At 50.4% G+C, this 14,779-nt stretch overlaps 10 non-coding genes across 10 annotated transcripts; all 10 read right to left on the bottom strand.

The window, feature by feature from the left end:
* Nucleotides 1-633: 633 nt before the first annotated feature.
* Nucleotides 634-716, bottom strand: TRNAL-CAG (transfer RNA leucine (anticodon CAG)). The gene has a single exon. It is a non-coding gene; the product is annotated as a tRNA-Leu (tRNA).
* A 2,102-nt stretch (nt 717-2,818) lies between these two features.
* Nucleotides 2,819-2,901, bottom strand: TRNAL-CAG (transfer RNA leucine (anticodon CAG)). The gene has a single exon. It is a non-coding gene; the product is annotated as a tRNA-Leu (tRNA).
* A 493-nt stretch (nt 2,902-3,394) lies between these two features.
* TRNAL-CAG (transfer RNA leucine (anticodon CAG)) lies at nt 3,395-3,476 on the bottom strand. Its single transcript has one exon. It is a non-coding gene; the product is annotated as a tRNA-Leu (tRNA).
* A 1,578-nt stretch (nt 3,477-5,054) lies between these two features.
* Nucleotides 5,055-5,136, bottom strand: TRNAL-CAG (transfer RNA leucine (anticodon CAG)). Its single transcript has one exon. It is a non-coding gene; the product is annotated as a tRNA-Leu (tRNA).
* A 2,017-nt stretch (nt 5,137-7,153) lies between these two features.
* On the bottom strand, nt 7,154-7,236 carry TRNAL-CAG (transfer RNA leucine (anticodon CAG)). Its single transcript has one exon. It is a non-coding gene; the product is annotated as a tRNA-Leu (tRNA).
* Nucleotides 7,237-9,355: 2,119 nt separating this feature from the next.
* TRNAL-CAG (transfer RNA leucine (anticodon CAG)) lies at nt 9,356-9,438 on the bottom strand. Its single transcript has one exon. It is a non-coding gene; the product is annotated as a tRNA-Leu (tRNA).
* A 493-nt stretch (nt 9,439-9,931) lies between these two features.
* Nucleotides 9,932-10,013, bottom strand: TRNAL-CAG (transfer RNA leucine (anticodon CAG)). The gene has a single exon. It is a non-coding gene; the product is annotated as a tRNA-Leu (tRNA).
* Nucleotides 10,014-10,495: 482 nt separating this feature from the next.
* TRNAL-CAG (transfer RNA leucine (anticodon CAG)) lies at nt 10,496-10,578 on the bottom strand. Its single transcript has one exon. It is a non-coding gene; the product is annotated as a tRNA-Leu (tRNA).
* A 1,020-nt stretch (nt 10,579-11,598) lies between these two features.
* TRNAL-CAG (transfer RNA leucine (anticodon CAG)) lies at nt 11,599-11,680 on the bottom strand. Its single transcript has one exon. It is a non-coding gene; the product is annotated as a tRNA-Leu (tRNA).
* A 2,017-nt stretch (nt 11,681-13,697) lies between these two features.
* TRNAL-CAG (transfer RNA leucine (anticodon CAG)) lies at nt 13,698-13,780 on the bottom strand. The gene has a single exon. It is a non-coding gene; the product is annotated as a tRNA-Leu (tRNA).
* Nucleotides 13,781-14,779: the final 999 nt, after the last annotated feature.

The following is a 14,779-nucleotide window of genomic DNA, read 5'->3' as shown; positions in this document are numbered from 1 at the left end:
TTTTTCATTTAAGCACTGTAGTACACCTGCCAAAAGGGCAGTGAAGCATTCCAGGATAAACTGCAGACCTAGCTGGAGGACGGGAGTGTGTGGAGCAAGCTCCAACTCCATCTCCCTGTTCCAGAAATCCGTGGCCACTCGGCCATCCTGACTCTGCCTTAGGCGCTCGCCTGAATCGGCTTAGAGGCTATGTTGGCAAGTCTTTGACCACACTTAAATCCTCTTGGATTTCCTAAAATGTCTCCACAGTCTGCCAGGAATATACTCTCGCGCATCCCACCCACCCCTCCTAACCCACCACCCTCCCCATCCATTTTAAAAATGTCACTTCATTCCCACTAGGCCCAGTTAAAAGGACAACACATTGGGTTCTTTATGCATTTTTTCCAAAGGCAAAATGTCGCGGTGCGCCCGTTTGCATGTCCACAAGTCCGGCCCAGTCCAAAGATGGTTTTTCACTGGAGTTCACTTCCCAAAAAAGAAGCGAGGAAATACAGGAAGCACTGGAAATCAACCATGAGGCCTGCAGTGCGTGCTCCAACTCCATCTCCCTGTTCCAGAAAGCCTTGGCCAGCAGTTATAGGACGCCTGGAATGTTACAATCAAATGAAAAGAAAAATTCTGTTACAGACATGTCAGAAGTGGGATTCGAACCCACGCCTCCAGAGGAGACTGCGACCTGAACGCAGCGCCTTAGACCACTCGGCCATCCTGACTCTGCCATTTGCACCCCTCAGATGCGGCTTAGAGGCAATGTTGGAAAGTCTCAAAGACCACCCGCCTAAAATCATCACCTATTGCATTAAAGTCTCCCAATTCCTCCCAAAAGAATAATCACAGTCAGGGCAGCACTCATACAACGACTACTGGCACAGACGTGCAGGGTTCAATCCCTATGTACAGCAGCTACTTGTCACAAGCACACATGAGTCTTTCATGTTTCTGCAGAACGGTGCTGCCTGCCACCTGTTAACAGACACAAGCAACTACACCTCAGGAAATAGGAAGGCAGGAGGCGGGCTGGTTCATGCAAATAAAAGCATGTACTGTGTCCAACCTTTCAGGAGGTTCAGGCAGTGTGCTATAGCCTTCTTGGTCACAAGAGGTTGGGCACTAGTCCCGGGGAGCCTGTTTAGGCTGAAAGGACTGTGTATGGGCCGGCCTGATCTCCCTGTACTCCTGCACAGGACTCACTCTAAATGACAGGGCTAAAGAGTTCTGCCAGCAAAGCCTATATACAATGGCCGTTCGTGGCCGTTGGGGCAGGCAGGTGGTTGGTTGGGCAGAGGGTGAGGAGGAAGAACTGTGTTCACTCCTCTGCCTGCCTTTTTACCTCTCGCTTCCCCCCACTCACTCCTCCTTCTGCCTCCCACTATGTCACACTAACTTTCCTCCTGACCTCCATTTCAAATAGGTCACTTCATTCCAACTAGGCCCAGTGAAAAGGACAAGACGTTGGGTTCTTTATGCATTTTTTCCAAAGGCAAAATGTCGCGGTGCGCCCGTTTGCATGTCCACAAGGCCGGCCCAGTCCAAAGATGGTTTTTCACTGGAGTTCACTTTCCCAAAAAAGAAGCGAAGAAATACAGGAAGCACTGGAAATCAACCATGAGGCCTGCAGTGCGTGCTACAACTCCATCTCCCTGTTCCAGAAAGCCTTGGCCAGCAGTTATAGGACGCCTGGAATGTTACAATCAAATGAAAAGAAAAATTCTGTTACAGACATGTCAGAAGTGGGATTCGAACCCACACCTCCAGAGGAGACTGCCTTAGACCACTCGGCCATCCTGACTCTGCCATTTGCACCCCTCAGATGCGGCTTAGAGGCAATGTTGGAAAGTCTCAAAAACCACCCGCCTAAAATCCTCTCCTAATGCATTAAAGTCTCCCAATTCCTCCCAAAAGAATAATCACAGGCAGGGCAGCACTCATACAACGACTACTGGCACAGACGTGCAGGGTTCAATCCCTATGTACAGCAGCTACTTGTCACAAGCACACATGAGTCTTTCATGTTTCTGCAGAACGGTGCTGCCTGCCACCTGTTAACAGACACAAGCAACTACACCTCAGGAAATAGGAAGGCAGGAGGTGGGCTGGTTTATGCAAATAAAAGCATGCACTGTGTCCAACCCTTCAGGAGGTTCAGGCAGTGTGCTAGAGCCTTCTTGGTCACAAGAGGTTGGACACTAGTCCAGGGGAGCCTGTTTAGGCTGAAAGGACTGTGTATGGGCCGGCCTGATCTCCCTGTACTCCTGCACAGGACTCACTCGAAATGACAGGGCTAAAGAGTTCTGCCAGCAAAGCCTATATACAATGGCCGTTCGTGGCCGTTTGGGCAGGCAGGTGGTTGGTTGGGCAGAGGGCGAGGAGGAAGAACTGTGTTCACTCCTCTGCCTGCCTTTTTACCTCTCGCTTCCCCCCACTCACTCCTCCATCTGCCTCCCACTATGTCACACTAACTTTCCTCCTGACCTCCATTTCAAATAGGTCACTTCATTCCAACTAGGCCCAGTGAAAAGGACAAGACGTTGGGTTCTTTATGCATTTTTTCCAAAGACAAAATGCCGCGCTGCGCCCATTTGCAAGTCCACAAAGCTAGCACAGTCCTAAGACGGTTTTTCATTTAAGCACTGTAGTACACCTGCCAAAAGGGCAGTGAAGCATTCCAGGACGAACTGCAGACCTAGCTGGAGGACGGGAGTGTGTGGAGCAAGCTCCAACTCCATCTCCCTCTCCCTGTTCCAGAAATCCGTGGCCGGCAGTTATAGGAAGCGTGGAATGCAATCACATGAAAAGTAAAAACCCGTTTCAGGCATGTCAGAAGTGGGATTCAAACCTACGCCTCCAGAGGAGACTGCGACCTGAACGCAGCGCCTTAGACCACTCGGCCATCCTGACTCTGCCTTAGGCGCTCGCCTGAATCGGCTTAGAGGCTATGTTGGCAAGTCTTTGACCACACTTAAATCCTCTTGGATTTCCTAAAATGTCTCTACAGTCTGCCAGGGATATACTCTCGCGCATCCCACCCACCCCTCCTAACCCACCACCCTCCCCATCCATTTTAAAAATGTCACTTCATTCCCACTAGGCCCAGTTAAAAGGACAACACATTGGGTTCTTTATGCATTTTTTCCAAAGACAAAATGCCGCGCTGCGCACATTTGCATGTCCACAAAGCTAGCACAGTCCTAAGACGGTTTTTCATTTAAGCACTGTAGTACACCTGCCAAAAGAGCAGTGAAGCATTCCAGGACGAACTGCAGACCTAGCTGGAGGACGGGAGTGTTTGGAGCAAGCTCCAACTCCATCTCCCTGTTTCAGAAATCCGTGGCCGGCAGTTATAGGAAGCGTGGAATGCAATCACATGAAAAGTAAAAACCCATTTCTGGCATGTCAGAAGTGGGATTCGAACCCACGCCTCCAGAGGAGACTGCGACCTGAACCAGTGCCTTAGACCACTCGGCCATCCTGACTCTGCCTTAGGTGCTTGCCTGAATCGGCTTAGAGGCTATGTTGGCAAGTCTTTGACCACACTTAAATCCTCTTGGATTTCCTAAAATGTCTCCACAGTCTGCCAGGAATATAATCTCGCGCATCCCACCCACCCCTCCTAACCCACCACCCTCCCCATCCATTTTAAAAATGTCACTTCATTCCCACTAGGCCCAGTTAAAAGGACAACACATTGGGTTCTTTATGCATTTTTTCCAAAGGCAAAATGTTGCGGTGCGCCCGTTTGCATGTCCACAAGGCCGGCCCAGTCCAAAGATGGTTTTTCACTGGAGTTCACTTTCCCAAAAAAGAAGCGAAGAAATACAGGAAGCACTGGAAATCAACCATGAGGCCTGCAGTGCGTGCTCCAACTCCATCTCCCTGTTCCAGAAAGCCTTGGACAGCAGTTATAGGACGCCTGGAATGTTACAATCAAATGAAAAGAAAAATTCTGTTACAGACATTTCAGAAGTGGGAGAAGTGGGATTCGAACCCACGCCTCCAGAGGAGACTGCCTTAGACCACTCGGCCATCCTGACTCTGCCATTTGCACTCCTCAGATGCGGCTTAGAGGCAATGTTGGAAAGTCTCAAAGACCACCCGCCTAAAATCCTCTCCTAATGCATTAAAGTCTCCCAATTCCTCCCAAAAGAATAAACACAGGCAGGGCAGCACTCATACAACGACTACTGGCACAGACGTCCAGGGTTCAATCCCTATGTACAGCAGCTACTTGTCACAAGCACACATGAGTCGTTCATGTTTCTGCAGAACGGTGCTGCCTGCCACCTGTTAACAGACACAAGCAACTACACCTCAGGAAATAGGAAGGCAGGAGGCGGGCTGGTTTATGCAAATAAAAGCATGCACTGTGTCCAACCCTTCAGGAGGTTCAGGCAGTGTGCTATAGCCTTCTTGGTCACAAGAGGTTGGGCACTAGTCCCGGGGAGCCTGTTTAGGCTGAAAGGACTGTGTATGGGCCGGCCTGATCTCCCTGTACTCCTGCACAGGACTCACTCTAAATGACAGGGCTAAAGAGTTCTGCCAGCAAAGCCTATATACAATGGCCGTTCGTGGCCGTTGGGGCAGGCAGGTGGTTGGTTGGGCAGAGGGCGAGGAGGAAGAACTGTGTTCACTCCTCTGCCTGCCTTTTTACCTCTCGCTTCCCCCCACTCACTCCTCCTTCTGCCTCCCACTATGTCACACTAACTTTCCTCCTGACCTCCATTTCAAATAGGTCACTTCATTCCAACTAGGCCCAGTGAAAAGGACAAGACGTTGGGTTCTTTATGCATTTTTTCCAAAGACAAAATGCCGCGCTGCGCCCATTTGCAAGTCCACAAAGCTAGCACAGTCCTAAGACGGTTTTTCATTTAAGCACTGTAGTACACCTGCCAAAAGGGCAGTGAAGCATTCCAGGACGAACTGCAGACCTAGCTGGAGGACGGGAGTGTGTGGAGCAAGCTCCAACTCCATCTCCCTGTTCCAGAAATCCATGGCCGGCAGTTATAGGAAGCGTGGAATGCAATCACATGAAAAGTAAAAACCCATTTCAGGCATGTCAGAAGTGGGATTCGAACCCACGCCTCCAGAGGAGACTGCGATCTGAACCAGTGCCTTAGACCACTCGGCCATCCTGATTCTGCCTTAGGTGCTTGCCTGAATCGGCTTAGAGGCTATGTTGGCAAGTCTTTGACCACACTTAAATCCTCTTGGATTTCCTAAAATGTCTCCACATTCTGCCAGGAATATACTCTCGCGCATCCCACCCACCCCTCCTAACCCACCACCCTCCCCATCCATTTTAAAAATGTCACTTCATTCCCACTAGGCCCAGTTAAAAGGACAACACATTGGGTTCTTTATGCATTTTTTCCAAAGGCAAAATGTTGCGGTGCGCCCGTTTGCATGTCCACAAGGCCGACCCAGTCCAAAGATGGTTTTTCACTCGAGTTCACTTTCCCAAAAAAGAAGCGAAGAAATACAGGAAGCACTGGAAATCAACCATGAGGCCTGCAGTGCGTGCTCCAACTCCATCTCCCTGTTCCAGAAAGCCTTGGCCAGCAGTTATAGGACGCCTGGAATGTTACAATCAAATGAAAAGAAAAATTCTGTTACAGACATTTCAGAAGTGGGAGAAGTGGGATTCGAACCCACGCCTCCAGAGGAGACTGCCTTAGACCACTCAGCCATCCTGACTCTGCCATTTGCACCCCTCAGATGTGGCTTAGAGGCAATGTTGGAAAGTCTCAAAGACCACCCGCCTAAAATCCTCTCCTAATACATTAAAGTCTCCCAATTGCTCCCAAAAGAATAATCACAGGCAGGGCAGCACTCATACAACGACTACTGGCACAGACGTGCAGGGTTCAATCCCTATGTACCGCAGCTACTTGTCACAAGCACACATGAGTCTTTCATGTTTCTGCAGAACGGTGCTGCCTGCCACCTGTTAACAGACACAAGCAACTACACCTCAGGAAATAGGAAGGCAGGAGGCGGGCTGGTTTATGCAAATAAAAGCATGCACTGTGTCCAACCCTTCAGGAGGTTCAGGCAGTGTGCTAGAGCCTTCTTGGTCACAAGAGGTTGGGCACTAGTCCAGGGGAGCCTGTTTAGGCTGAAAGGACTGTGTATGGGCCGGCCTGATCTCCCTGTACTCCTGCACAGGACTCACTCTAAATGACAGGGCTAAAGAGTTCTGCCAGCAAAGCCTATATACAATGGCCGTTCGTGGCCGTTTGGGCAGGCAGGTGGTTGGTTGGGCAGAGGGCGAGGAGGAAGAACTGTGTTCACTCCTCTGCCTGCCTTTTTACCTCTCGCTTCCCCCCACTCACGCCTCCATCTGCCTCCCACTATGTCACACTAACTTTCCTCCTGACCTCCATTTCAAATAGGTCACTTCATTCCAACTAGGCCCAGTGAAAAGACAAGACGTTGGGTTCTTTATGCATTTTTTCCAAAGACAAAATGCCGCGCTGCGCCCATTTGCAAGTCCACAAAGCTAGCACAGTCCTAAGACGGTTTTTCATTTAAGCACTGTAGTACACCTGCCAAAAGGGCAGTGAAGCATTCCAGGATAAACTGCAGACCTAGCTGGAGGACGGGAGTGTGTGGAGCAAGCTCCAACTCCATCTCCCTGTTCCAGAAATCCGTGGCCACTCGGCCATCCTGACTCTGCCTTAGGCGCTCGCCTGAATCGGCTTAGAGGCTATGTTGGCAAGTCTTTGACCACACTTAAATCCTCTTGGATTTCCTAAAATGTCTCCACAGTCTGCCAGGAATATACTCTCGCGCATCCCACCCACCCCTCCTAACCCACCACCCTCCCCATCCATTTTAAAAATGTCACTTCATTCCCACTAGGCCCAGTTAAAAGGACAACACATTGGGTTCTTTATGCATTTTTTCAAAAGGCAAAATGTCGCGGTGCGCCCGTTTGCATGTCCACAAGTCCGGCCCAGTCCAAAGATGGTTTTTCACTGGAGTTCACTTTCCCAAAAAAGAAGCGAGGAAATACAGGAAGCACTGGAAATCAACCATGAGGCCTGCAGTGCGTGCTCCAACTCCATCTCCCTGTTCCAGAAAGCCTTGGCCAGCAGTTATAGGACGCCTGGAATGTTACAATCAAATGAAAAGAAAAATTCTGTTACAGACATGTCAGAAGTGGGATTCGAACCCACGCCTCCAGAGGAGACTGCGACCTGAACGCAGCGCCTTAGACCACTCGGCCATCCTGACTCTGCCATTTGCACCCCTCAGATGCGGCTTAGAGGCAATGTTGGAAAGTCTCAAAGACCACCCGCCTAAAATCATCACCTATTGCATTAAAGTCTCCCAATTCCTCCCAAAAGAATAATCACAGTCAGGGCAGCACTCATACAACGACTACTGGCACAGACGTGCAGTGTTCAATCCCTATGTACAGCAGCTACTTGTCACAAGCACACATGAGTCTTTCATGTTTCTGCAGAACGGTGCTGCCTGCCACCTGTTAACAGACACAAGCAACTACACCTCAGGAAATAGGAAGGCAGGAGGCGGGCTGGTTTATGCAAATAAAAGCATGTACTGTGTCCAACCTTTCAGGAGGTTCAGGCAGTGTGCTATAGCCTTCTTGGTCACAAGAGGTTGGGCACTAGTCCCGGGGAGCCTGTTTAGGCTGAAAGGACTGTGTATGGGCCGGCCTGATCTCCCTGTACTCCTGCACAGGACTCACTCTAAATGACAGGGCTAAAGAGTTCTGCCAGCAAAGCCTATATACAATGGCCGTTCGTGGCCGTTGGGGCAGGCAGGTGGTTGGTTGGGCAGAGGGCGAGGAGGAAGAACTGTGTTCACTCCTCTGCCTGCCTTTTTACCTCTCGCTTCCCCCCACTCACTCCTCCTTCTGCCTCCCACTATGTCACACTAACTTTCCTCCTGACCTCCATTTCAAATAGGTCACTTCATTCCAACTAGGCCCAGTGAAAAGGACAAGACGTTGGGTTCTTTATGCATTTTTTCCAAAGACAAAATGCCGCGCTGCGCCCATTTGCAAGTCCACAAAGCTAGCACAGTCCTAAGACGGTTTTTCATTTAAGCACTGTAGTACACCTGCCAAAAGGGCAGTGAAGCATTCCAGGACGAACTGCAGACCTAGCTGGAGGACGGGAGTGTGTGGAGCAAGCTCCAACTCCAACTCCATCTCCCTGTTCCAGAAATCCCTGGCCGGCAGTTATAGGAAGCGTGGAATGCAATCACATGAAAAGTAAAAACCCATTTCAGGCATGTCAGAAGTGGGATCCGAACCCACGCCTCCAGAGGAGACTGCCTTAGACCACTCGGCCATCCTGACTCTGCCATTTGCACCCCTCAGATGCGGCTTAGAGGCAATGTTGGAAAGTCTCAAAAACCACCCGCCTAAAATCCTCTCCTAATGCATTAAAGTCTCCCAATTCCTCCCAAAAGAATAATCACAGGCAGGGCAGCACTCATACAACGACTACAGGCACAGACGTGCAGGGTTCAATCCCTATGTACAGCAGCTACTTGTCACAAGCACACATGAGTCTTTCATGTTTCTGCAGAACGGTGCTGCCTGCCACCTGTTAACAGACACAAGCAACTACACCTCAGGAAATAGGAAGGCAGGAGGTGGGCTGGTTTATGCAAATAAAAGCATGCACTGTGTCCAACCCTTCAGGAGGTTCAGGCAGTGTGCTAGAGCCTTCTTGGTCACAAGAGGTTGGACACTAGTCCAGGGGAGCCTGTTTAGGCTGAAAGGACTGTGTATGGGCCGGCCTGATCTCCCTGTACTCCTGCACAGGACTCACTCGAAATGACAGGGCTAAAGAGTTCTGCCAGCAAAGCCTATATACAATGGCCGTTCGTGGCCGTTTGGGCAGGCAGGTGGTTGGTTGGGCAGAGGGCGAGGAGGAAGAACTGTGTTCACTCCTCTGCCTGCCTTTTTACCTCTCGCTTCCCCCCACTCACTCCTCCATCTGCCTCCCACTATGTCACACTAACTTTCCTCCTGACCTCCATTTCAAATAGGTCACTTCATTCCAACTAGGCCCAGTGAAAAGGACAAGACGTTGGGTTCTTTATGCATTTTTTCCAAAGACAAAATGCCGCGCTGCGCCCATTTGCAAGTCCACAAAGCTAGCACAGTCCTAAGACGGTTTTTCATTTAAGCACTGTAGTACACCTGCCAAAAGGGCAGTGAAGCATTCCAGGACGAACTGCAGACCTAGCTGGAGGACGGGAGTGTGTGGAGCAAGCTCCAACTCCATCTCCCTCTCCCTGTTCCAGAAATCCGTGGCCGGCAGTTATAGGAAGCGTGGAATGCAATCACATGAAAAGTAAAAACCCGTTTCAGGCATGTCAGAAGTGGGATTCAAACCCACGCCTCCAGAGGAGATTGCGACCTGAACGCAGCGCCTTAGACCACTCGGCCATCCTGACTCTGCCTTAGGCACTCGCCTGAATCGGCTTAGAGGCTATGTTGGCAAGTCTTTGACCACACTTAAATCCTCTTGGATTTCCTAAAATGTCTCTACAGTCTGCCAGGGATATACTCTCGCGCATCCCACCCACCCCTCCTAACCCACCACCCTCCCCATCCATTTTAAAAATGTCACTTCATTCCCACTAGGCCCAGTTAAAAGGACAACACATTGGGTTCTTTATGCATTTTTTCCAAAGACAAAATGCCGCGCTGCGCACATTTGCATGTCCACAAAGCTAGCACAGTCCTAAGACGGTTTTTCATTTAAGCACTGTAGTACACCTGCCAAAAGAGCAGTGAAGCATTCCAGGACGAACTGCAGACCTAGCTGGAGGACGGGAGTGTTTGGAGCAAGCTCCAACTCCATCTCCCTGTTTCAGAAATCCGTGGCCGGCAGTTATAGGAAGCGTGGAATGCAATCACATGAAAAGTAAAAACCCATTTCTGGCATGTCAGAAGTGGGATTCGAACCCACGCCTCCAGAGGAGACTGCGACCTGAACCAGTGCCTTAGACCACTCGGCCATCCTGACTCTGCCTTAGGTGCTTGCCTGAATCGGCTTAGAGGCTATGTTGGCAAGTCTTTGACCACACTTAAATCCTCTTGGATTTCCTAAAATGTCTCCACAGTCTGCCAGGAATATAATCTCGCGCATCCCACCCACCCCTCCTAACCCACCACCCTCCCCATCCATTTTAAAAATGTCACTTCATTCCCACTAGGCCCAGTTAAAAGGACAACACATTGGGTTCTTTATGCATTTTTTCCAAAGGCAAAATGTCGCGGTGCGCCCGTTTGCATGTCCACAAGGCCGGCCCAGTCCAAAGATGGTTTTTCACTGGAGTTCACTTTCCCAAAAAAGAAGCGAGGAAATACAGGAAGCACTGGAAATCAACCATGAGGCCTGCAGTGCGTGCTCCAACTCCATCTCCCTGTTCCAGAAAGCCTTGGCCAGCAGTTATAGGACGCCTGGAATGTTACAATCAAATGAAAAGAAAAATTCTGTTACAGACATGTCAGAAGTGGGATTCGAACCCACGCCTCCAGAGGAGAGTGCGACCTGAACACAGCGCCTTAGACCACTCGGCCATCCTGACTCTGCCATTTGCACCCCTCAGATGCGGCTTAGAGGCAATGTTGGAAAGTCTCAAAGACCACCCGCCTAAAATCCTCTCCTATTGCATTAAAGTCTCCCAATTCCTCCCAAAAGAATAATCACAGGCAGGGCAGCACTCATACAACGACTACTGGCACAGACGTGCAGGGTTCAATCCCTATGTACAGCAGCTACTTGTCACAAGCACACATGAGTCTTTCATGTTTCTGCAGAACGGTGCTGCCTGCCACCTGTTAACAGACACAAGCAACTACACCTCAGGAAATAGGAAGGCAGGAGGCGGGCTGGTTTATGCAAATAAAAGCATGCACTGTGTCCAACCCTTCAGGAGGTTCAGGCAGTGTGCTAGAGCCTTCTTGGTCACAAGAGGTTGGGCACTAGTCCAGGGGAGCCTGTTTAGGCTGAAAGGACTGTGTATGGGCCGGCCTGATCTCCCTGTACTCCTGCACAGGACTCACTCTAAATGACAGGGCTAAAGAGTTCTGCCAGCAAAGCCTATATACAATGGCCGTTCGTGGCCGTTGGGGCAGGCAGGTGGTTGGTTGGGCAGAGGGCGAGGAGGAAGAACTGTGTTCACTCCTCTGCCTGCCTTTTTACCTCTCGCTTCCCCCCACTCACTCCTCCTTCTGCCTCCCACTATGTCACACTAACTTTCCTCCTGACCTCCATTTCAAATAGGTCACTTCATTCCAACTAGGCCCAGTGAAAAGGACAAGACGTTGGGTTCTTTATGCATTTTTTCCAAAGACAAAATGCCGCGCTGCGCCCATTTGCAAGTCCACAAAGCTAGCACAGTCCTAAGACGGTTTTTCATTTAAGCACTGTAGTACACCTGCCAAAAGGGCAGTGAAGCATTCCAGGACGAACTGCAGACCTAGCTGGAGGACGGGAGTGTGTGGAGCAAGCTCCAACTCCATCTCCCTGTTCCAGAAATCCATGGCCGGCAGTTATAGGAAGCGTGGAATGCAATCACATGAAAAGTAAAAACCCATTGCAGGCATGTCAGAAGTGGGATTCGAACCCACGCCTCCAGAGGAGACTGCGATCTGAACCAGTGCCTTAGACCACTCGGCCATCCTGATTCTGCCTTAGGTGCTTGCCTGAATCGGCTTAGAGGCTATGTTGGCAAGTCTTTGACCACACTTAAATCCTCTTGGATTTCCTAAAATGTCTCCACATTCTGCCAGGAATATACTCTCGCGCATCCCACCCACCCCTCCTAACCCACCACCCTCCCCATCCATTTTAAAAATGTCACTTCATTCCCACTAGGCCCAGTTAAAAGGACAACACATTGGGTTCTTTATGCATTTTTTCCAAAGGCAAAATGTTGCGGTGCGCCCGTTTGCATGTCCACAAGGCCGACCCAGTCCAAAGATGGTTTTTCACTCGAGTTCACTTTCCCAAAAAAGAAGCGAAGAAATACAGGAAGCACTGGAAATCAACCATGAGGCCTGCAGTGCGTGCTCCAACTCCATCTCCCTGTTCCAGAAAGCCTTGGCCAGCAGTTATAGGACGCCTGGAATGTTACAATCAAATGAAAAGAAAAATTCTGTTACAGACATTTCAGAAGTGGGAGAAGTGGGATTCAAACCCACGCCTCCAGAGGAGACTGCCTTAGACCACTCGGCCATCCTGACTCTGCCATTTGCACCCCTCAGATGTGGCTTAGAGGCAATGTTGGAAAGTCTCAAAGACCACCCGCCTAAAATCCTCTCCTAATACATTAAAGTCTCCCAATTGCTCCCAAAAGAATAATCACAGGCAGGGCAGCACTCATACAACGACTACTGGCACAGACGTGCAGGGTTCAATCCCTATGTACAGCAGCTACTTGTCACAAGCACACATGAGTCTTTCATGTTTCTGCAGAACGGTGCTGCCTGCCACCTGTTAACAGACACAAGCAACTACACCTCAGGAAATAGGAAGGCAGGAGGCGGGCTGGTTTATGCAAATAAAAGCATGCACTGTGTCCAACCCTTCAGGAGGTTCAGGCAGTGTGCTAGAGCCTTCTTGGTCACAAGAGGTTGGGCACTAGTCCAGGGGAGCCTGTTTAGGCTGAAAGGACTGTGTATGGGCCGGCCTGATCTCCCTGTACTCCTGCACAGGACTCACTCTAAATGACAGGGCTAAAGAGTTCTGCCAGCAAAGCCTATATACAATGGCCGTTCGTGGCCGTTTGGGCAGGCAGGTGGTTGGTTGGGCAGAGGGCGAGGAGGAAGAACTGTGTTCACTCCTCTGCCTGCCTTTTTACCTCTCGCTTCCCCCCACTCACTCCTCCATCTGCCTCCCACTATGTCACACTAACTTTCCTCCTGACCTCCATTTCAAATAGGTCACTTCATTCCAACTAGGCCCAGTGAAAAGACAAGACGTTGGGTTCTTTATGCATTTTTTCCAAAGACAAAATGCCGCGCTGCGCCCATTTGCAAGTCCACAAAGCTAGCACAGTCCTAAGACGGTTTTTCATTTAAGCACTGTAGTACACCTGCCAAAAGGGCAGTGAAGCATTCCAGGATAAACTGCAGACCTAGCTGGAGGACGGGAGTGTGTGGAGCAAGCTCCAACTCCATCTCCCTGTTCCAGAAATCCGTGGCCACTCGGCCATCCTGACTCTGCCTTAGGCGCTCGCCTGAATCGGCTTAGAGGCTATGTTGGCAAGTCTTTGACCACACTTAAATCCTCTTGGATTTCCTAAAATGTCTCCACAGTCTGCCAGGAATATAATCTCGCGCATCCCACCCACCCCTCCTAACCCACCACCCTCCCCATCCATTTTAAAAATGTCACTTCATTCCCACTAGGCCCAGTTAAAAGGACAACACATTGGGTTCTTTATGCATTTTTTCCAAAGGCAAAATGTCGCGGTGCGCCCGTTTGCATGTCCACAAGGCCGGCCCAGTCCAAAGATGGTTTTTCACTGGAGTTCACTTTCCCAAAAAAGAAGCGAGGAAATACAGGAAGCACTGGAAATCAACCATGAGGCCTGCAGTGCGTGCTCCAACTCCATCTCCCTGTTCCAGAAAGCCTTGGCCAGCAGTTATAGGACGCCTGGAATGTTACAATCAAATGAAAAGAAAAATTCTGTTACAGACATGTCAGAAGTGGGATTCGAACCCACGCCTCCAGAGGAGAGTGCGACCTGAACGCAGCGCCTTAGACCACTCGGCCATCCTGACTCTGCCATTTGCACCCCTCAGATGCGGCTTAGAGGCAATGTTGGAAAGTCTCAAAGACCACCCGCCTAAAATCCTCTCCTATTGCATTAAAGTCTCCCAATTCCTCCCAAAAGAATAATCACAGGCAGGGCAGCACTCATACAACGACTACTGGCACAGACGTGCAGGGTTCAATCCCTATGTACAGCAGCTACTTGTCACAAGCACACATGAGTCTTTCATGTTTCTGCAGAACGGTGCTGCCTGCCACCTGTTAACAGACACAAGCAACTACACCTCAGGAAATAGGAAGGCAGGAGGCGGGCTGGTTTATGCAAATAAAAGCATGCACTGTGTCCAACCCTTCAGGAGGTTCAGGCAGTGTGCTAGAGCCAGGGCTTTAAGTGGCCGGGGCCTGCCGGGGCTGGGCCCCGGCAGGCTCCGAAATTTCGTTTTGAGGCGGGGCCCTGCCGGGGCCCACTAATCTCCCCTGGCAGCCCCGGCCACTACACGAAAAGGCATTTTTTTCTACAGCCTGAAGCTCTCGCTCGTGAGCGAGAGCTTCAGGCTTCAGAAAAAAATGCCTTTTAGCCATAATGGTGGCGCCGCACCTGCGAGGCATCCCTTTAATCAAGTGATGCACGTGGGCCGGCGCCACCATTATGGAGAAAACGTGAGGCCGCTGGAAGCAGAGGCCTTGCATTCTAAATTCTGAAGCTCCCGCGAATTCGCGGGAGTTTCAGTCTTTAGGAAAAAGGCCTCTGCTTCCAGTGGCCTCACCCTTTCAGCCATAATGGTGACGCTGCCCCTCCCCAGCTGGCAAGGTGCAGCGCCACCATTAAGGCTGAATAGGCGAGGCGCTGGCCCTGCCATGCAAGCCTATACAAAATAAATGCAGAGATCAGCACCCTCTCCTCCATTGGGGAGAGGGTGCTAATCTCTACAAAAGGCAGCCTGGCAGGGGTGCCAGTAGCCCATTGAGTCGGGGCTCGTCAAGGGGGCGTGGCCTAACGGGCCATG

This window comes from Ambystoma mexicanum, chromosome 11 (genome assembly GCF_040938575.1).
Source record: "Ambystoma mexicanum isolate Mex_15411 chromosome 11, UKY_AmexF1_1, whole genome shotgun sequence".
NCBI classification, from domain to species: domain Eukaryota; kingdom Metazoa; phylum Chordata; class Amphibia; order Caudata; family Ambystomatidae; genus Ambystoma; species Ambystoma mexicanum.
Note: the sequence above shows the minus strand (reverse complement) of the source record. Positions and strands in the feature narration are given on the sequence as shown.